The following is a 22,218-nucleotide window of genomic DNA, read 5'->3' as shown; positions in this document are numbered from 1 at the left end:
GAAAGAGCTGTTATATGAATTAAATATGAAAATACATGGATAATGCTTACTAAGCTATCTGAAAAGCATCAACTACTATAATGACTACAGAATAATATAATACAAGCCAATAGTAAGTTATTCAATGTGAAATGTTAAATTTTCTTGCTAAAATTTCCAATGGCATTATTTTCATATTGTTGCTATTTTTATTTTTGTGGGGACACCAATAAGTAGTACAGTATGGGAATGGCCACTATATAGGATTATCTACTGATTCCTCCAATTTTCATCATGGTAGTATTCAGATATATGAACTATGGGACTTAAGGAAAAATACCTGCTGACCACTGTCATAAAACATTTTAATGAAATGGGGCTAGTTTTAATGATTTCTATTATTTGTCCTTCATAAAATTGCTGCACCAGAAAGATTAACAATGAAGGTAATTACAAGTGGAGAAGTACGTTAATGTCACAGAAAACATTATTTGTGCCCTAACTCAAACATCTCAATTATCATTGAAATAAAGAGCAAAAATATCTTAAAACAATCCTAGAGAAAGTTCTCTCAGGGGAACGAGAACTTTACACATCCCTCACTATAAAAATGGAATTTCTGGAACTTAGTCTTTGGGCTAAAGGATCAATTACCCAGCGCAACATAAATTTGCCTGAGATGTCAATCAACTGCTATGTGGTTTCCATTGTGATGTTAGGAAGCAAAATGGTCCGCTGCCCAGAAGTCAGTATCGTGTGTGGTGGGTGAGTGAGCATGTGGCCCTTCTCCCTTTCCTCCCACCAGTTATTCTCAATTCTTCACTGGTGGTCAGTTTCCCAATGAGTAAATAAGGCATGCTTCTTGACCCACATTCCCCAAGCAAGGCAAATTTTAGAAAATGAAATATCAAATGTGCCAAAAAGAAATTATAGGAGGTTAGGAAGCCACAGAGAGTTGAGACGATGGGGCACTTAGCTGAAAAGCCACTGCAAGCGTTACTCAATCTTCTCTTTTAATAAACATTGTTAGGGTGGAAGTATTAAATATTGGGCCTCTCCAATAATTCCCAAGCAAATATATTGAGCCATTTGTGGTTTATAGTGTAGGACTTTATTTTGCTGTTTCATCTGTGTATGTTTCACTGTTGTGTTTCTTTTGGATAATCTTCCTTCCTCCTGGGAAACAAAATATTCTGCAATAACAAACACTGTCTGTGGTAAGTCCCTAAAACTCCAGCGCAACAGATTGCAAAGCCTGCTGCCCATTCCAAAAATGTTTGCATTGTTTCTCTCTTAAGCTGGTCGTTTTCATTTCTCCAGCTCTTATATCTGTTTTTTTCTGGTTACCCATCACCAATTGTTCCTTGTAAAAGATGTTTCACCATGCACAACAAATGTGTCCCCAAACAAAATCCAAAAACCTGGTCAACTTGACATCCCAGTAATATGAAAACTGTGCCCTTTTTCTCTTGCTGCTTTCCTTATGTTCAACTTTTAAAAAACATTTTCAGTGTATTTTTAATTGTGAAATATTTTGAACTCAAAATCTGTAGAGAAATACAACTATGTAGACCCTGTGTATCATTTTGGGTATACTAATCAGACGTTATTGCAGTTTTACTTAATAATTCTTATGAGAATACTGAACCCCCCCCCCAAATGAACTATTGGATCAAAACCAAGATGCTTCTGAAGAGATCTCTATAGTACCTACAGTTTTAAGTCATGTTATACCTGACTGAGAAGCAAGGGGGAGCAGAACGGAGTTGGACTGTGATGTTTACTCCAATATACATGGGGCAAGGTTTGATTCATGCTTATCATTCTGGCATCAGTATTGATACTACAGCATAATTCTCAAAGTATCTTAGTTTTCTATGTATACACATGTATATGTACATATACGTATATATTATGTGTGTGCATTTATTTATTTATTTAGGGAGACAAAGAAATCGGCAGGAAGATAGGCAGCATTCCCATCACTGGTTCCCCACCCAAATGCCCACAGTGGCTAGGTGAATGAAGTAGAGAAGTGGAAACTCAATATGAGTCTCCCACATTGGTGGCAGAGATCGAACAACTTGAGATGTGAGTGCTGCCTCCCAGCATCTGCATTAGCGGGAAGCTGGTGGTACCTGAAGTGGAAGTCAGGACTTGAAAGAGGCACTCTGGTGTGGGTACAAACACATTAACTGGCATCTTACTGCCTTAAATGCATGCCCCCAATATCCTGGTTTTGACAACAAATCATATGGTTACCTAATTGGTGGGTAATTTTCTGCCTAAAGAAAGAAGCTTCTGATTGATTCTGGCCATTTGTTATCATGGAGCAATGAGGAGTGCTTTTCAGGAGAAGCCAGATCTATACTTTAGGCCCAGTGTTCCAATAGTTATATTGGTGTTACTGCCTTATTTTCCTTGTGTTAATGTGTCTGAATGACACATTTCTTTGCATATTTCCATGTGCAGTTTTGCTTTTTTTTTTTTTTAACTTCTACAGTTGGGGAGCTTCTACACTACCTATTTGTTTGTTTCATCACTTGGGATATCTGACTCCTCTGAGATCTCCTGTGTATACCACAGTTCAGAAAATGCAGGTCCTGTTGGAATGCTTCTAAAGGAGGCACCCGTCATCAGTAAGAAACCGACCAAAGGATTGGGAACAGACTGAATGATAAACTCAGACCTAATAAGCTGATTGGCTACCATCTGCATTTAAATCACTTTCCATTGCTAAAAATACCATTCACTGAGTAACTGCTATGTTCCAGGCACTTGTCCAAGCTTTTAATCTACAATATCTTGATGCTATTCATCATGAAACTGAAGTGGAATTGGCACCATTATTTCAATGTTAAGTGAAATTAGATTAAAGTTCAGTAAATTTATGTGGTTTGACCAAGATCACACAGCTAATAAATGCTAATCCTGGATCAATCATTTAAGTTTGGCTCCAAATACTGTTTTCCATCCATTGTATTCAAATCCCTTGCTAAAGAAAAATTAGCAGCTTCAGCATGTAGCTTTTCCCTTTATATACATAGGCTGCCCCAAACTAACTTTTCTTTTCTGATGAACATAACCATAAGCAAAATAAATTCAAATAAACAACTGTTAGTAAATGACCACGGGGCCGGTGCCGTGGCTTAACAGGCTAATCCTCTGCCTTGCAGCACCAGCACACCGGGTTCTAGTCCCAGTTGGGGTGCCGGATTCTATCCCAGTTGCCCCTCTTCCAGGCCAGCTCTCTGCTATGGCCTAGGAAGGCAGTGGAGGATGGCCCAAGTTCTTGGGCTCTGCACCTGCATGGGAGACCAGGAGAAGCTCCTGGCTTCAGATCTGCACAATGCGCTGGCCGCAGTGGCCATTGTAGGGTGAACCAGTGGCAAAAAGGAAGACCTCTCTCTCTCTCTCACTATTCACTCTGCCTGTCAAAAAAAAAAAAAAAAATGACCACGGATGCCTTTCTAGCAATGTCAAGGTGGATACTTCTGAAAAACATGACCCTTTTACTGAAAATTTCAAATTGTAGATAACAATGAGACACATTTAGACAATCATGTACAACTGATTGTATTTGATTAGGTTCTTTAAAAGAATAGGATAAGATAGAGATTCCTATGCTGGTAATTCTTAAAGGAACTGCTACTATGGGAAAATTCTAAGGATACATGGAGAGCAAGATAAACAGCAAGACAAAGATGAGCTTTCACGATGTCTCATCTTCTGATATTTTTGGGAGTGCTGGAGCTTAGAGTGTATCACAGAGCTTCTCCCTGGCTAGAGGCAAGAGGGCTGAGCTATATCACACCTTGTAGCATCAGTGTATGGCTACCAGCCTCCCAGGAATTTCCTGGAGAAGTCATTCCCATCAATCAAGGTCATGCCTTCAAAAGACTCTAGTGTAAGTCCTTAGCAACTAATACATGATCAAGTAAATGGCAACTGTGGGGCAGTGGAGGTGAGAGGGGGAGTGGGAGGTAGAGTGATGGCAGTACCATGGACAGCGTCTATAACATCTGTCATGTAGCAGAGACCGAGGTAAATTTTTCTTTTCATTTAAAGACACTTTATTTTCTCTGCAAGGTAACATTTCCCTCCCTGAAAGAGAGGTTTTCAACGTTCACTATTTCTTAACGTCTTTTATTGTCTCCGGTGGCCAAATCATCTTTTCTTCCACCCATTTTAGTGTCAGGGATGTACATCACAGCTAAGTAACATGCCAAATGAAAAGACAGACTGTTATTCCTTCTCTTGAATCAGTATTTATTAAAAGACACAACAGTACAATAAGTCAGTCAGTCCCTTGGAGATTGTTATTCTTGGTTATGCCATATTTTACAAGTGAACGAATTACCATCCAACTCAGGGAAAATTATTCCCCATTTCTCTTAGGAAAGTTTTTTGAAAACTAATCCTACAAGAATGTATTTTATGGTTATCAAAAAAATAATGCTAACAGTTATACAACCTTCACTATGAAGAGTAGTTTGTTACATGCTTCATGAATTATCAAACATGCTTATTGTATCAATACGTGTTCAGCTTTGAGACTATTTGTAGTACTTAGAGCATATAAAAAGCAGCACTAGACTACTAAAGTTCACATTTGAGAAACAGATTTAATTATGCTACAATTTACCAATTTAACATTATAGCTAACATAGTATATTGATACCTTTCAAATGAATGCAACCTTTGATGTAGGTGTTTTGCTATGCCTCAGTGTCTGAGGATGAATTAATTAAGCTCTTTGGTAATGAAGATACTTCTTTTGTTGTTGTTGCATATTTTCGTGTTTAAATGTGAAGTTTTTACATCTTTACTATTGTTAAGCATAATTTGTTCAGTAGTTACAACATGGTTGTGAAGAAACTTGAACAGCCTCATTTATGTAGCTGCTTAAGTAAAAACATTTTGCGTTCTGTGTTCATATACTTTTAACCTGTATTTCTGTTTAAATACAAGAAATATTTAGGCCTTGTATCATTGATTAAATTAAGGAATGTATCATTCTGAAGAGATTTGTATTCTATAAATTAAAATTGGTTGAAACCAAAGAAAGACAAAAAATGCATGTTATAATGACCATGAGTTTTTAAAATTCATATTACAACTGATGCATAATTTTTTCCTCAATAGAAAGCAAAGAAGCAGATGGTCAATAAGTGCTTTTGCTATATTTTGACAAGCCAAAAAAAAAAAAAAAAGCCAACACAATCTGATCCAAAATATTTGTTTGTTTTTTTTTCAGATTGTCACCAAATGCCCTGCTAACATTAAACCTTTGAATTGGAGGTCAGCATGACTGCTGGAGATTCAGAAGCCATTGTGGAGACCTGACCATCTGCATTCAGTCTGTATTTGATGGTACAGGTAAAACAGATGCTTTTCACGAAGAGCAGATGGAGACAGCCTCTCAGTGGGAGAGTAGTTTGTATCATAACCCACTAAGGCTGAGGGATTTTTCTGATATTATTCACTTGTGGGATGCAAGAATTCTCACTTGAGATCTTTCCTTCCTGAAGCAACTTATTCAGATATTTCAGTTCTTGTCAAATAGATGCAGGGTTTTGGAGATACAATCTGCATGACAATGTTTTCAAGTGCAACCTTACAAATAAGCTTGATACCAATAACCTTTTAGATTTTAGTCCTTATCAAAGACTAAGAACATGTAACTTTCACTTCATGGAAATTTAGTTTCAGCTTTCTTATTCACTAGATGACCCACTGACTTTTAAAGGCAGTTTTGTGTATCCTCAGTGTCACAGTTTGGAAGAGTACCTGTAAAGCTTAAGAAGGAAAATAAAAATTTGTGTCATGATTCAAACACACTCTAAGAATCATCCCCTTAACTATGTAATTCCCATTTTAACATAACCCATAGAATACCAAGTTTCCAGTGAGTAGCTATATCTTCTGCTACAAGATTTGTTTCTCTTCATATTAATCTTAATAACCTTCATCCGTTCCATTATGATTTAGGGACAAATCCACATCCTCAGAATCAATCATATCAGTGCAGAAGGATGTGTGATTCTGGAGTTTCAATTGTTCACACCATAAAGGCATTTTGTATAGTTTTTCAAATTCAAAGTATAATATTTTGTTAGATTTCCAAGTTGCAAATGCCCTCCCCAAGTTTACAAATGGAAAACATTTTTATCAAAATGTAGATGTGGCTATTTAATAATAAAGTGAATACTACCACAATTTCCTTATTGAAGAAACTGGAGAATTTGAGATGCAGAAGCAACACAAGCCAGCTTTTCAGAAAGGGGAATCCTGTAGCTGAGATAGATGGATGGATTTTCTGAGAGCATCAAGGATGATAAACAGAACTCCTGGTTTGTCTGCCAGGCAGGTTTCTAATTTCATCCAATTTGTAATGTCTGTGGTTACAATGGGAAAGATGAGGGAACGAGGATCAAGAATTAGATGAGAAAGTAGATTTATTTATTTGAAAGTCAGAGTTACGCAGAGAGAGGGGTCTTCCATCCACTGGTTCATTCCAAAATTTGCCGCAATGGCTGGAGTTGCGCTGATCCAAAGCCAGGAGCTTCCTCCATGTCTCCCATGTGGGTGCAGGGGCCCAATGACCTGGGCCATCTTCTACTGCTTTCCCAGGCCATAGCAGAGAGCTGGATTGGAAGAGGAGCAGCTGGGACTAGAACCAGCGCCCATATGGGATACCAGCACTTAAGGCTAGGGTGTTAAACTTTCAGTATCAGTGCAGCAGGTTAATTTTTTAAAAGAATGAAGCTTGGTATGTCTACATAAAAACAGGTCAAAGTATCTGTGGTATAGAAATTAGTTTTGGCATAATGGTCAGGTTAAAATGGTCTTGTTATAAGGCTATGTAACCTAGATTAGAGAGAGGTGGTTTGGAAACCAAAATGATCTCTATCTTATCAACCTAACTAATCCTGTGTATTTGTACACAATGGAAATACATACTCTCATTTGGATTTTTGAAGACAAGTGTTCAATTCAAAGTGTAGCATGAGGTAGGAATTTTGTAGTTGATAACAATTATAATTATGGCTATTATAACTCTGAGAATAAAATATTCCAAGCATTCTCTGGCCAAAGTTTTCTTTAATCATGTTGTATCTGTTGCCTGGAATGCTCCCTTCTTACTGTTGTTCCTTCCTTTGGTGGTCTTCTATATTTTTTCATTCCAGCTTAGACATTATTCTTCCAGTAAGACTTCTCTGAGTACCAATGTGGAATACTGACTCCCTTCTATGATTCCTAGACTTATTGTCTACTCATAAAATATGTAGACTTCATTGTTTCAAGCATCATAATAAGTATTTTTGAATGATGTGTAGAAATTATTGGTGCCATAAAATATTGGCAGGCTGAAAGTAAACCAAATTATTAAGCAACTCACCCTAGGAACTGGTTCTGGGGAATTATTTTCCATTCTTGTATAGCTTCTCACATCTCATCTCGGCTTTCACGTTTGGTCATTGCCTTCCCAGTCTGGCATATGCCAGTTAACTCAGCTTCTTTGACCCTGTATGTCAAGCACCAAATGAATCATGGACCCCATTCAATAGTTACTCATAATCTCTCTAGATACAGCAAGATTTCCATCCTGTTCATTACTGCTTGCCACCATTGAGAGAGGTCCTGTCTATATTATCTATTCATCTGAATTATTTCCTATCATCTCATTTACTGTGATTTCTAAGATTTTTTTCTTTTGGCTTTTGATAAGTCATCCTGAAATGCCTGTGGTTTGCTAGATCCTTCTCAACCATGGTTGCCTTGTTCATATCTTCTGTCATTTTTTCCCTTTATTCCTGTAGTTGTTATATAAACTACTTCATAGAATTTTAACTCTTGGCATTGACTCATAATTCTTAATATATCCATTGAAATTGTGACTTTTTCTTTGCCATTTATACACAGAACTGTTTTTTATACAAGTAGTTGGTAATCAAATATCAAATTGATTGTGTGGAAGAAGATAGCCAAAATACCTTTTCCCATTTTTTATATTTCAGAATAGTTGAATTTACAAAACTAAGATTTTGAAGTAGTACTAGAGAGCTCCCATATACTGCTCGCCCATTTCCCCTATTAACATTTCATGCTAGTATATTTGTCACAATCAGTAAGTCAAACCCAGCTTCCCGTATTGTTTTTTATCCAAACTCCTTTTATCCCTCCAACCTCTAATAGTCAGCATTTTGTGTTCATATAGAGGTCTTCGAGGGAGAACATTCCCCGTTTGTCTTATTGTGTCTGACTTATTTCATGCAACATGATGTCCTCAAGTTCCATCCATTTTGCTGAAAATTATAATATTTCATACTTTTTATGTCTAAAGAGTATTCCACTGTGTATATATGCCACATTTTCTCTGTTCATTTAATGATGGACACCTTGGTTGATAGCGTATCTTGGCTATTGTGACTAGTGCTGTGATAAATGTGGTGGAGCAGGTATTATGATAAAATTACTTTGTCTTTTGGATATATAGATTGCTGGATCATATGGCAGGTCTATTTTTTTTCCTCACTGAGCACACTAATTTACATACCTACCAACAATGTATAAGAATTTCCTTTCTTCACATCTTTGACAGCGTTGATTACTGTCTTTTAGATAACACCCATTCTGACAGGGAAAAAGTGATATCTTATTGTGGTTTTCATTTTTCTGAGGACTAGTGATATGGAGTTTTTTTTTTTTTTCATACACTGCTTGGCCACTTGTGTTTCTTATTTTGAGTATGATGGTCTGTCTTGGTAGATTTGATACTTTGTCCATGAAAAAGAGGTGGAGTCTATCTTCCAGTAAATTTGAGCTGGTCTAGAACTTTATTTGACCAAATAATGCAGTGAAAATGATGATAGAGACCTTCTCAAGGAGAGTCTTGGAACACTACAGGGAAATCATCATCTGAAGAATCCTAACCTAGCCACTGAAGGATGCAAGATCTTATGGAGCAAGAAGAATCCTCTCTGCTGAGACCCCTAGACCAAATGGCTGACAGCCAACACCAACCACCATGAATCAAGGCAGCTCATACCATCTAGGCCTAGATGAGTTATCAGGTGTTCTCAGTAGCATGAATAACTCCAGGAGAGAACAGCTCACCCACAAAAATGTGAAGAAAAAAATTAAGGCACATCATATTGCTATGATTTGAACAGGACTTGACTGCATTAAATCCCAAGGTGTTATGTTGATGGCTAATGGATTAAGGGTACAGACTTGATCTAATCACAACTTCCATGCAGTGGACCTAGAGGGAGGTCTTCAGTGCACTGGGGACTTGCCCCTAGAACATAGTTCTCATGGAGGGTTGCTTCTTAAAGCCCAGTCAGTCTGCTTCTCGGATTATCATGATTGTCCATTTGGCTTCACTGGGTGCCTAGACAATGAACCCCCAAACTGATGGCTGCAATAAATATGCTTCCCTCTTGCATGGCTTCTCACAGGTAGTTTAATGAAAACAAAGCTAATAGATACTTTCACGGATTATAGATAACAGACATCACAATTTTCTAAAATAATTTGTATGTATTTTAATCAAATCCAGAAATAGATTATGGTATTCCTTAATTAATGTCTCACTCATTCAACATTTGTGGAATGTGTTAAAGTTCACAATGTACTTTTTTTATCTGTTCTTTCAATCCTGGCATTTACTCTGTCACAGCAGGTGTTATAGTCATTCTCGTTACCTGGACAAAGTTATTGTACTCTGCCTAACTATAAAAATGGCACATGGTAGTAGAGGCCAAGGTTAGGATTATGACTCAATACTCTTTTAAAATACATTGAGTTATTTGATCTGTTTCAGAGCAGGACAGACAGACCTCCCAACCACTGCTTTGCTCTCCAAGTACTTACAGCAGCCAGAGTTGGGTGGCAGGAATCCCAGAACTTGAGCCATCATCTGCTGCTTTCCAGAATGCACAGTAGCAGGGAGCTGGAATCGTAAGTGGAACTGGGACTCGATCCCAGGCAAATCAGCATAGGTATTTCAGCATGCCTAAACAAGATGTTATGATCAAGTCAGACATTTCAAAAATTATCCTCGTGTTCTTTAAGTAAACTTTATCTCTAAAGTTTCATTTTTAATCAAAATAATTGTTTGATGTTCAATAATGGCTTTGAACCATTAGCCATTTTATACCTTTTACCTTTGAATCATCCAGTCATATCTTGCCAAGGGCACTCAAAATTACATTTCACATTTTTTGTTTCAGGTTCAAAAGGCAATGTGTAACTAGGTATAGTGTTATTCCTTTCAGCAAAGAAATACATTGATTGTATCCTTTGCAAACTGGATTTTCCCCAAAAGACAAAATTTATTTCATATACATTTTTACTGCTATTTCACGTTACTACAAAATGGGATTCGGGGAACTCATTTGATTCTAACAAAATGATTATTTATGAAATATGAACATAGGCATCATTATAAATACTAACTTGGGGAAGGACATACTAAGAATGATATCTTAAGTAAATCTCAGGGGTCCAGCAGAACAGAACTTGTATTACTTTTGTAAAAAGTATTATCATAGCTTAACTTATCAGTGAAACATATTTCATTGTTTTATTGAAAGAGAATGAACTATTTGTTTCATCTATTCACATTTAGATAATACAGATCATATTGACTTAATATCTTATGTGCCTAGAATATTTCTTGTTACGTGTTTTCTGCTTAATCTTAATGCTCACTGTGTATGAGCTTGTTATCCCTGGTTTACAAACCAGGAGACTTAATTTAGAATTTCTAGTGCATGGACCTGTACTCTGTCAGGAACCCCAAGATGGATATTAAAATGACTTACATGAACTCTATGTAAAGGATTATATCAAGTTGAACAAATTTATGTAAAAGAGTATGATATCCATATTGCTGTCATCATTACATTTTTTCCAATGAAATCATTGGTCAAGTCAAAATGTTTTGGAGTAAAACTCTCTGAGAAATGACAAAACTTAATTCCGTTAGTAAGGCATATAATGGATCTTATATTGAGGAAGCTGCTGGCATTTACAGCCTGAGCCTGTGGCCGCTACCTCAGACTTGGGAAGAATGTCACTATAGAGTGACAAATTCCTGTGCTGAGGAGCAGTGTGCTAATTTCTAATAGAAATTAAGAAATCAAATGTTTTTATTTAAAGAGGTTCATTTATATTTAATTGAAATACATAATATTGAAATATATAATATTTACAATATTCTAAAATGTTGATGAGAACAGATAAATGATAACAGCTATTATTAACAAATATTGGATCACTTACACTTCATAATAAAAAACCTTTTTAAATGGGTGGTATATATATCTATATTTTCCAGTTGTAGAAATTAAAGCAAAAACACATTATGTCTTATGGTCAGATAGTAAATGACAAAATTAAACCTAGATAATCTGGTCTAACAAAATAAGTTATCTAACTTCTTTGCTGTTTGTAGACTCAAGATTCTGATGAGACAAACTTCATATTGTATATAAAGGATTTTGCAAATCATTATACATAACTCCAATGACAGTTACTGATTTGACTCAAAAAGCAAAAGAGTCAAGAGAGGGTTTAAAAGCACAGAGCAGGAAATTATGTGAACTTCTTATCCTGGGACTGTACCTACTAAACCAAAAAAAAAAACATTTTTGAAAAACAAGGAAAAGTATGAGACAGAAGACCATAGACTTTAAACATTTTTTGGGGTAATTTTCTGTGCTTCCTTCCTTCCAAGTGCTTATTAGATGCATGGTAGAAGGATATTTATGAGATTAATTGTAAGGCTAATTTAGATGGTGCTACTTTGAAGACCACAGTTAAGCATATAACTTGGAGTAATTTTTCTTTCTCATCTTTGCTTCCATAATAGTTTTTCTCTATCTTTCTTGTTTTATATGGCTTACTTTTCATAATGTTAGACTACTCACACCTATGAAAAGTTCATTCTACTAGTAGTAGCATCAGCCCTTCTGGATCAAATAGCAGTTGGATTTTATAAGTCCCTAAATAGCACAGGAAGTAAATACTAATGAAGTCACTTCTAAAACTTTATGGTTCAATAAAACCGTGTCATTTCAGAGGGATACAGCATTTGAATAATCATCATAACTGTGCGTTTGGAAGCCAAGGTAAGGCAAAAGAGTTTAGTATTTGGAATTAACATCCTTAATTCAACCACAACCACCTCTCCAACATGAGGCAAATTATTGAACAGTCAATCTCATTTTCTTCACCAGAAACTTGGGTTTAATGGATATATATATATATATATATATATGCAGATTTTTAGCCTCCTTTTTCTTCTTCTTGTTTCCATTTTCTGCTTCTTTCACCTCTGGATAACTGTCAGCGAGAACAAAAATACTTAGGCTTACAATGATATATAATATCTTAGAGACTTAATGATAGGTTTAGCCATAAGGGTACATTTCAATAGATGTCTTGAAAGAATTTAGTTGGCCTTTCCTTGTCTTCTGTGTATCTCTATTTTCATAAAAAATGACTATAGAATTGTGTAATAGGAAGTGAAATTCAAGAGAAAATAGATGAGTGCTTACAAATGATCAAAAGTTATAAGTACTCTACTATGAGACAACATGATCTCTGTTCTGATGACATTTATATTTGGGGGTAGGCAGGTACACAACATTCAGTTTCACTCCAATCTTGTTTAAAAGAAAGAGTACATATGGACTGATTAGTCAAAGAAAATCTATCCATAAATTTTTTATTTAAGGAAACTCTTAACCCTGGGAAGGAGTGAAATGTATAGATAGTGGGAAGAGGAATCATAGACAGAAAATGGCATGGTAAAGACATTAGGAGAGAATGATCTTGGCTTCTTTGGGGAACCAAAGATAATGTCAGTGAGGGATAGGAAAACAAAGAGTGATAAGCTATGAACTAGGGAAAAATCGTGTAGGGTTTTGGAGACTGTGTCAAGTTGTTTGAATTTTCTATGTGATGGGGAGCCCTTCGGAAGATTTTGACCAGGAGGGTGACAGATCCCATTTACAAATTTAAAAGGTAAATTTGGTGCTGTGTGAACAGTGGGTAAAGAATCAGGAAGGTATTTCTGTACTATAGAATAAATAGAGTAGTGATTTGGATTGAGTTGGACAGGAGAGAACTGAAGAACACATTTGTGACTCTATAATTAGAACTTTGGCAAATGTTTGAGGGTCACATGAATTCAGCATTGGACTTAGTAAAATGGAAATTATTATTAAACAGTCAAGCAAAATGTCAAATAGCCAATTCCATACATGATATTTGTTCGGGAGAGCAGCTAGGACTGTGGAGCATACAGATGGTTTGTAATGCTATTAACCTGCGAAGGTTCATCTAAGAGACTAAAGCTAGAAAAGTGGTAACACCAGAAAAACTCTAACATTTATTGTTGTAGAAGGAAAGCCAGGCAAGACACTCAATTAAATAGATATTTATAAATCAATATAAATCAGAGCTACATCAGCGTGGAAGGTCAGTATTATAAAAAAAAAACTGCTGAATTTTTAATGACTTTGTCAAATTGAGACAGTCTGTCTCTGATGAGTATTATTTTAAAAGCCTAGCACAAAACTTGAAATTCTGAAAAGGACTTGCAAAAGAAAAGGAAGGGAGAGATAAGAGTTCATGCAACTTCATTTCTACTCAGTAGAAAGACCCCCCAGGCCAATATTAATATCTTCTTCCTGACAGTTCTTAGATTGTCTGTTTCTTCTTACAAGCCAAAATATGGGAACAGAAGTTCTAGATCGTAATACATACGTCTAAGTAATACATAAAGCATGTAATCTTCTAAGTCATTAGAGTTGAACTTTAAAAATATATAATTACCCCATCAAGGTTCAACTGATGCCCTTACTGAAGTGATTGATTTCCTTTGGTTTTCCTATTGTGCAACCACTACCCATGTAAGAATGGAGACACATTCATAGCCTTAAAGGAGTGTCTTAGGACATCAAAGTCCCAAATAGATTCCTTCAGAAAATTGCTGACGAAATACAATTGTCTGGCACTGAGCAATCCACTTGAAAGAGAATTATATGCTGAACTCTGATAAGTATACTTAAGAACATCTTAGATTGAGTTAGACCATGAAGCATTGGCTTTGTAGACAAGCAAAGGTTGGTTAATTTTTGACCTCCATCATTTTTGGTAGTTTGATATTAGGCAAATTAAAGGATCTTTCTTTGTAAACCTCAGTTTCCTTTCCTGAATTAGGCATAATGATAATATCATCTACCTAAAAGGGTGCTGTGAGAATTAGATGATACAATGTGTGTGTTTTGAGGTTGGGGGGTGGGGAATGTCAACAGAAAGAATTGGTGCTGTATCTGATGTATTAAATAGATCATACTACAGGTGCTGGCACTGGGGCATAGTGGGTGAAGGTGGCCCAAGCACTTGGGCCTCTAAACCTATGTGGGAGATTCAGAAGAGGCTCTGTTGCAGCCATTTGGGAAGTGTACCAAGTGGATGGAAGATCTCTATCTGTAACTCTTTCAAATATTTAAAAAAAAAAACAGAAAAAAGATCATAATACAATATGAGTAAATAACATTTACCACAGGAGGTAGGGCTAACAGGACTCTTACAGGAAGTACACTGTGGCCCTTACCTAATGGGATTTGCCCCTCAGTCTCTCCCAGGCATTCTCCAACTCTCTCCAGGACCCAAACTAAGTAAGGAGTCTGGAAATTCATGGTTCCTTCCCCAACGTGCCTCAAACACCCTTGCCCCTTTAAATATCATGAATTCCACATGACATGCATATAATGGCTCTGTTTGACCATTCAGTTCTTGTCCCATCAAAATCAAATCTTTATACTCCTTTCTTGCCAATTTCTCAGCTTGTTCTGGTCAAGTCAGGCAGTCCCCTTTTTATACCCCACATCTATTGCTCAGACCTGCTCAATACCTTTACTTACATTGCCCAGAGCTTTCCCTTTCTCTCATTGTCCATTCAACAGAAAACCCTGCTAACACTAAATGCAGTGTGGTATCCTGGATTGGACCAGAGAGCAGAAAAAGTACACTCTTGGAAAAATAGGAGTAAAGTGCCAAGGTTAGTTTCAACTCTGCAAATATAACATGGTAATTCAAGAGAAGGCTATAGTAGAACTCTAATTTATATTGGTAGCTTTTCTCTAAAAATTATTCCAAAATAGTTCACACCCAAACCTTTCTTGACCACTTCCCTGCCTGTAACTCTTTGCCCCCTACTCCATTACTTGGATACATTGCTTAACCCTGTGCTTTAGTTTCTTCATCTGTAAAATTATGGGAATGTGCATAAGCCACAATTAAGAGGAGGCATAGGCTGAGAATTATGCTTGGTATGTAGTTGTGTACACATATGTGAGGGTTGGGGGGATGTGGTGATAGAGACCTGGGAAGCTAATGAATAACAAAGCTGGCATTTACTCTGAGGTTCAAGATTCTTCTCTTAACTTCTGTCGAAGACATTTGTATAGTCTACATAAGCAATGACTGCAAGGAAACAAATCTAGCAGCAGGAATTATCTCCAAGCTATGTCATTATGAGTGATTTTATATTTATATTCCTTTTCTTCATTTCACAAATGTTCTGCAACAACCCTTTATTCCTTGTGCTGAGGAATTAATAGTTATACACAGCAAATATGTACTAGTGGGTACCTCTTGAGACCGAGTAACATAAATGGTAAGGGCTCAGGAGTGTGCATGCATTTAAGAATAAAAAGCAGCTATCATAATAAAAAATCAAGGAGTATGTCTTCTGACCACAGGACAGGGCAAAACTTAGGGGACATAAGCAAAAACAAACCAAAAAACCCCTCTTTTTGTTACACTAGCCCTCTTTTTATTTTTAAATGAAGTCAAAACAGATTAAACTAGCCAAATTGTAATTCTTCACATAGTAGAGATTTTAGTACCTGTCCTAAAATATCAAATTCTGCCAAAAATATTTACTCAATGTCCACAGTTTGCTTGCTGATAGGCAATAAAAACCTAACAAGTAAATTGGCTGTGCCAAAAGTGCTGCTTCCACTCATGTTCGAACTGTAATAGTGCATCCTTTGTTCTAAAAATGTGTTCCCAATGAGCTTTTCAACTGTTACAGCACTGGGAGCAGCCATACTAACTTCAGCTACCCTCAGATATGAAAAAGAACAAAGGACAGACCACATTTGCAGGGGTCTGTCTTATGGAAAAGTGAAAAGAACAACAAAGATTCCATGGGAGGACAGAGATGCCATTCCCTGCTGTGGCCGGCTGGGCTGCAGTGCCAGCTTCAGACTGGAGCCACTATCTTAAGACAGGAAGAAATCGCCATGCATCCTACCACCTGCAGCTTTAGCCGAGCGAGAATTCCATAGTCAGCCAGGGACTTTCATTTCAGCCTTGGGAGTTGAATGGGGTCTGAGCCATGGCTTGGTTGCAGGGAGGGTAAACCACATTGCCTCCCTCCCCCACCTCTACCCCCGCAGAGCAGCAGACTGTGCTGAAAAAAAAAAAAAAAAAAAAAAAGGTCAGATCTGTGTTTCGCTGCTACCAGAAGTAACCAGAGTCAGGGCAATTTTGTGGGGTAGAGGATAGATCTGCATCCACAATTAGGGAAGTTTTTTTGGGCATTGCACCCAGAACTACACTTGCTCTATGTGAGCCAGGGGGTTCCCTTAGCTTGTAGGGAATAGCTCCAGCAGCAGCCCATAAAAAAATCTGTTCCACCCTGGGAGGTCTTGGAAATGACCCCACTGTATATGCAAACACTAAGACTCTATCAATTAGTTCCATTTTCTTCATCCCACTGCAATCAACCTAGTGGACCTTGGAAAGAACCTGCCTGCAGTCCACCTCGTTGGATTCTTGCCGGCCAGAACAAAATCTTGTGTACCCTGTAGTCACCCCACAGGACTGGAGCAGGGTTCAGTTCACAGCACTCAGTCGCAGAACTAGGGCTGTTAGCATTATAAACCACAGAACCAGCTGGACTCTCCTAGTAGGACCTGAGGAAGGGCTCATCCACCTCTCACCATCCTGGTGCCAGCAGTCAGTGCCACAAGCACCAGCATCACTCAGGCTTGCCAGTGGGATAGCCACCTTTGTCACCTTCAGCACCAAGAACAAGGCTTTGGTATTAGGCACGCTGGGTTTTGTGATAGCCAAAGTCTCTGTGAACTGAAGATACACATCTTAGGAAACCCACATTCACCTCAAAGTCAAACTTTGTCCCCATGAGCTGCAGATTAGACCACTGTGTCACTTACAGATACAACGGACATTGACTAAGACAAAAGAAATCACTCTTCCTACTCTCAAGGGCTCACCAAGAACCAAAGCAACAGGCCAAGTGAAACCTTGCATTCCATCAAAACAATAAACTCTATTCCAATAAAACCTACTCCATATTGAAGGGACAGATGTACAGATATCAATTTAGGAACAAAGCAGACATGATGAAGTAAAGTAATACGGTGACTCCAAAATAACAAAATAGTCTCCCAGACTTAGATCCTGAAATGAAGGAAATTATGAAATGCCAAAATAGAATTCAAAATAATGATTGTAAGGAAATTCAATGCAAGAGAATACAGACAGACAATATAGACATGGATAAAGAAATGAGGAAATCAATCAATGACCTGAATGAAAATCTTACTGGGGAAATAGAAATCATTAAGAAGAACCTAATAGAAGTTTTGGAGAGGAAATCATCAATCAGTGAAATAGACTACAATTGAGAGCTTTACCAGTAGATTAAACCAAATGAAGGAAAGAATCTCTAACACTGACGATAAGACTCTTGAAATAAAATAAAGGAAAAAAGTTAAAAAGAATGAAGAAAGTTTGTCATTTAATGGTATCCCACATTTCACACAAACTACTCATATTGTAGGTATTCCTGAAGGAGAAGAGAAGGGGAAAGCCATTGAGAACCAACTAAATGAAATAGTTGAAAATGTCTCAGGTCTTGAAAGAGACGTGGACATCCAGTTACAATCAGCTCAAAGGACCCCAAGCAGACTCAACCATAAAGAGTCATCATCAAGGCATAGTATAGTCAAATTTAACAGTTTAGGACAAGGAGAGAATCCTAAAGAAATTAAGGGAAAAGCATCATCATATATAAAGGAAAATCTGTTAGACTAGCATCAGACTTCTCAGCAGAACCCCTACAAGCCAAAGGAGAGGGGGATGATATAGTCAAGGTTTTAAAAGAAAAAGACTTTCAACAAAAAAACATATACAGCAAAGTTATCCTTTAAAAGGATAAATGAGTTATTTCTGAGATAAGCAAAAACAGAATTCACCACCAAATGAACTTAAATTCTGAAGAGCATCCTGGATTAGAAGTAAACATTATGAAAACACATGACAGTAGATATAATCAATCACCAGGTATAATCATCATTCAACAAAACAACAGGTATCAGTTCTTGACTTAGGTTGGCTGGATTTTTAAAAAATGACTAAATGCTGCCTATAAGAGATTCACTTTGCAAAGATATACACAGATTCTGAAAGTAAAGAGATGGAAAAGGATATACCAGGCAAATGGAAACTTCGCATGAGCAGCCTTTCTGATAGATAAAAATCAAAGACTATAAAAAGAGACAAAGGAGGATATTACATTTAGATAAAAGTCTTGATTTAATAAGCAGAGATAACAATCATAAATGTATATGCCCCCAACACAAGACCACCCAAACATATTCAGCAAATACTATTAGCCCTAAAGGGAAAGACAGACTTCAATACAGTAATAGTGGGTGACTTCAACAGAACATCCAGACAGAAAATCCACAAAGACACGCTGGAGTTGAAAGATACTCCAGAGCAAATGGGCTTAGCAGACATTGACAGGACATTTCACCCAACAGCTACAGAATACGCATTCTTCTCATCAACACATGGAACATTTTCTCAGATACACCATATATTAGGCTGCAAATCAAGTCTGAATAAATTTTTAAAAATTGAAGATCATACCATGTATCTTCTCAGACCACAGAGGAATAAAACTAGAAGTCAATAAGAACAATAGAACACTCATAAATACATGGAAATTAATCAAATTAAAAAGGAAATAAACAAGAATGAAAACTTCTCAAATTCTGTGGGGTACAGCAAAAGCAGTATTAAGATTGAAGTTTATATCATTAAGGTCTTAAAGAAATGTCTCAATGCTCCAATGATGTTTCTCTAAGACCTAGAAAGACAACAAATCAAAACTCAAAATCAGCGATAAGAAATAAGGATCAGAGCAGAAATAAGTGAAACTGAAACCAAAAAAACCCAAAAAGTTGGAAATTGGCTTTTTTGAGAAGATAAAACAAAATAGATAAACCTCCGTCAGAGTAAAAAGAAAAAAGACAAACTCCAGTAAATAAAATTAGAGTTGAAAAAGAAGACATTACAACTGATACCACTGAACTACAAAGGATAAGAAACTACTATGAAAAACTATATGCTAATAAACTGGAACACTTCCAAGAAATGTATACATTCCTAGATACAGATAACCTTCCGAGATTAAATCAACAAGAAACAGACAACCTAAACAGACCCCTAACCAGCAATGAGATGAAGCAGTACTCAAAAATCTTCTATCAAGGACAAGTCCAGGACTTAAGGCTTTACCACTGAATTCTACAACACATTTAAAGAGGAACTAACTCCAATGTTTTTCAAACTATTTGTAAATACTGAACACGATTAAATCCTGTCAAATTCTTTTTGAGGCCAGCACCACTTTGATACCAAAATCAAAGACATGGCATGAAAAGAAAATTGTAGGCCTAAGTCCTTGATTAACATAGATACAAAGATTCAACAAAATACTAGCAAATCCAAACCAAAACCATATCAAAAGGTTCATACGTCGTGATCAAGTGGGATATATCCCAGAAATGCAAAGGAGTTTCAAAATATGAAAGTTAATACCATAAGTCACATCAACCTAATGGAGAACAAAAATCCATATAATCATCTCAGTGGATGCAGAGGAAGTACTTGGTAAGATTCAACACCCCTTCATGATAAAAACACTCTACAATTTAGGTATAGAGGAACATAACTCAAAATTATAAAGGCAACATGACAAACCAGCGGCCAATATTGTACTGCATAGGGAAAAGCTGAAATAATTTCTCCTCAGATTAGAACAAGAAAAGGATGTTAGAACTGATAAGCCAATATGGCGAAGTAGCAGGTTACAAAATAAAACTGGGAGCTCCTTTTACACACTAGTGACTCACCAAAAGAGAAATAAAAAATGAAATTGCATGGTACTGGTACAGAAACAGATGGATAGACCAATGGAACAGAATAGAAACACCAGAAATCAATCCAAACATCTACAGCCAACTTATATTTGACCAAAGATCCAAATCTAATCCCTGGAATAAGGACAGTCTATTCAATAAATGGTGCTGGGAAAATTGGATTTCCACGTGCAGAAGCTTGAAGCAAGACCCATACCTTTCACCTTACACAAAAATTCACTCCACGTGGATTAAAGACTTAAATCTACGACCCGAAACCATCAAATTATTAGAGAGCATTGGAGAAACCCTGCAAGATATAGGCACAGGCAAAGACTTCCTGGAAAATACTCCAACAGCACAGGCAGTCAAAACCAAAATTAACATTTGGGATTGCATCAAATTGAGAAGTTTCTGTACTTCAAAAGAAACAGTCAGGAAAGTGAAGAGGCAACCAACAGAATGGGAAAAAATATTTGCAAACTATACTACAGATAAAGGATTGATAACCAGAATCCACAAAGAAATCAAGAAAATCCACAACAACAAAACAAACAACCCACTTAAGAGATGGGCCAAGGACCTCAACAGACATTTTTCAAAAGAGGAAATCCAAATGGCCAACAGACACATGAAAAAATGTTCAAGATCACTAGCAATCAGAGAAATGCAAATCAAAACCACAATGAGGTTTCACCTCACCCCGGTGAGAATGGCTCACATTCAGAAATCTACCAACAATAGATGCTGGAGAGGATGTGGGGAAAAAGGGACACTAACCCACTGTTGGTGGGAATGCAAACTGGTTAAGCCACTATGGAAGTCAGTCTGGAGATGCCTCAGAAACCTGAATATAACCCTACCATACAACCCAGCCATCCACTCCTTGGAATTTACCCAAAGGAAATTAATTTGGCAAACAAAAAAGCCATCTGCACATTAATGTTTATTGCAGCTCAATTCACAATAGGTAAGACCTGGAACCAACCCAAATGCCCATCAACAGTAGACTGGATAAAGAAATTATGGGACATGTACTCCATAGAATACTATACAGCAGTAAGAAACAACGAAACCCAGTCATTTGCAACAAGATGGAGCAATCTGGAAAACATCATGCTGAGTGAATTAAGCCAGTCCCAAAGAGAAAAATATCATTTGTTTTCCCTGATCGGTGACAACTGAGCGCCAAAGGGGAAACCTGTTAAGTGAAATGGACACTATAAGCAACAATGAACTGATCAGCTCCTGTCCTGACTTTAGATGTACAATGTAATACTTTATCCTTTTTAGTATTTATTATTGTTGTTGTTGTTCTAGTACTATTGGTTGAACTCAGTAATTAACACACAATTATTCTTAGGTGTTTAATTTTTAACTGAAAAGTGATCCCTGTTAAATCTAAGAGTGGAAAAAGAGAGGGAGGAGATGAACAATTTGGAACATGCTCAATCGGACTGGCCGCAAATGGTGGAGTTAGAAATGTGCCAGGGGATTCCAACACAATCCCATCAAGATGGCATGTACCAATGCCATCGCACTAGTCCAAGTGATCAATTTCAGCTCACAATTGATAGCTCTGATAGCTCTAAGAGTCAAAGAGATCACACAAACAAGACAAGTATCTGCTAATACTAACTGATAGAATCAAAAAGGGAGAGAAAGATCCAACATGGGAAGTGGGATACACAGCAGACTCATAGGATGACAGATGTCCTAAACAACACTCTGGCCTCAGAATCAGCCCTCAAGGCATTCAGATCTGGCTGAAGAGCCCATGAGAGTATAGCAGGCATGGAAAGCCAAGATATCATGGGAAAAAAAAAAAAAGACCTAAATGAATGATCTCTGTGAGTGAGATCCCAGTGGAAAGAACGGGGCCATCAAAGAAGGAGGTACCCTTCTCCGAAGGGAGGAGAGAACTTCCACTTTGACTATGACCCTATCGGAATAAGATCAAAGTCAGCGAACTCTA

At 37.1% G+C, this 22,218-nt stretch overlaps 1 long non-coding RNA gene across 3 annotated transcripts in view; it reads right to left on the bottom strand.

Annotated features, from left to right (window-relative positions):
* Window positions 1-4,241: 4,241 nt before the first annotated feature.
* LOC133767603 (uncharacterized) overlaps window positions 4,242-22,218 on the bottom strand; it is a 371,079-nt gene continuing 353,102 nt past the window's right edge. For all 3 annotated transcript variants that reach the window (XR_009866897.1, XR_009866898.1, XR_009866899.1), the window contains 3 exons: window positions 9,859-10,000; window positions 7,382-7,507; window positions 4,242-5,777 (listed from right to left, as the gene is read on the bottom strand). This is a non-coding gene — a long non-coding RNA (uncharacterized LOC133767603). The remainder of the gene's footprint in view (window positions 5,778-7,381; window positions 7,508-9,858; window positions 10,001-22,218) is intronic.

The sequence above is a fragment of the Lepus europaeus genome, chromosome 10 (assembly GCF_033115175.1).
Source record: "Lepus europaeus isolate LE1 chromosome 10, mLepTim1.pri, whole genome shotgun sequence".
Taxonomy (NCBI): domain Eukaryota; kingdom Metazoa; phylum Chordata; class Mammalia; order Lagomorpha; family Leporidae; genus Lepus; species Lepus europaeus.
Note: the sequence above shows the minus strand (reverse complement) of the source record. Positions and strands in the feature narration are given on the sequence as shown.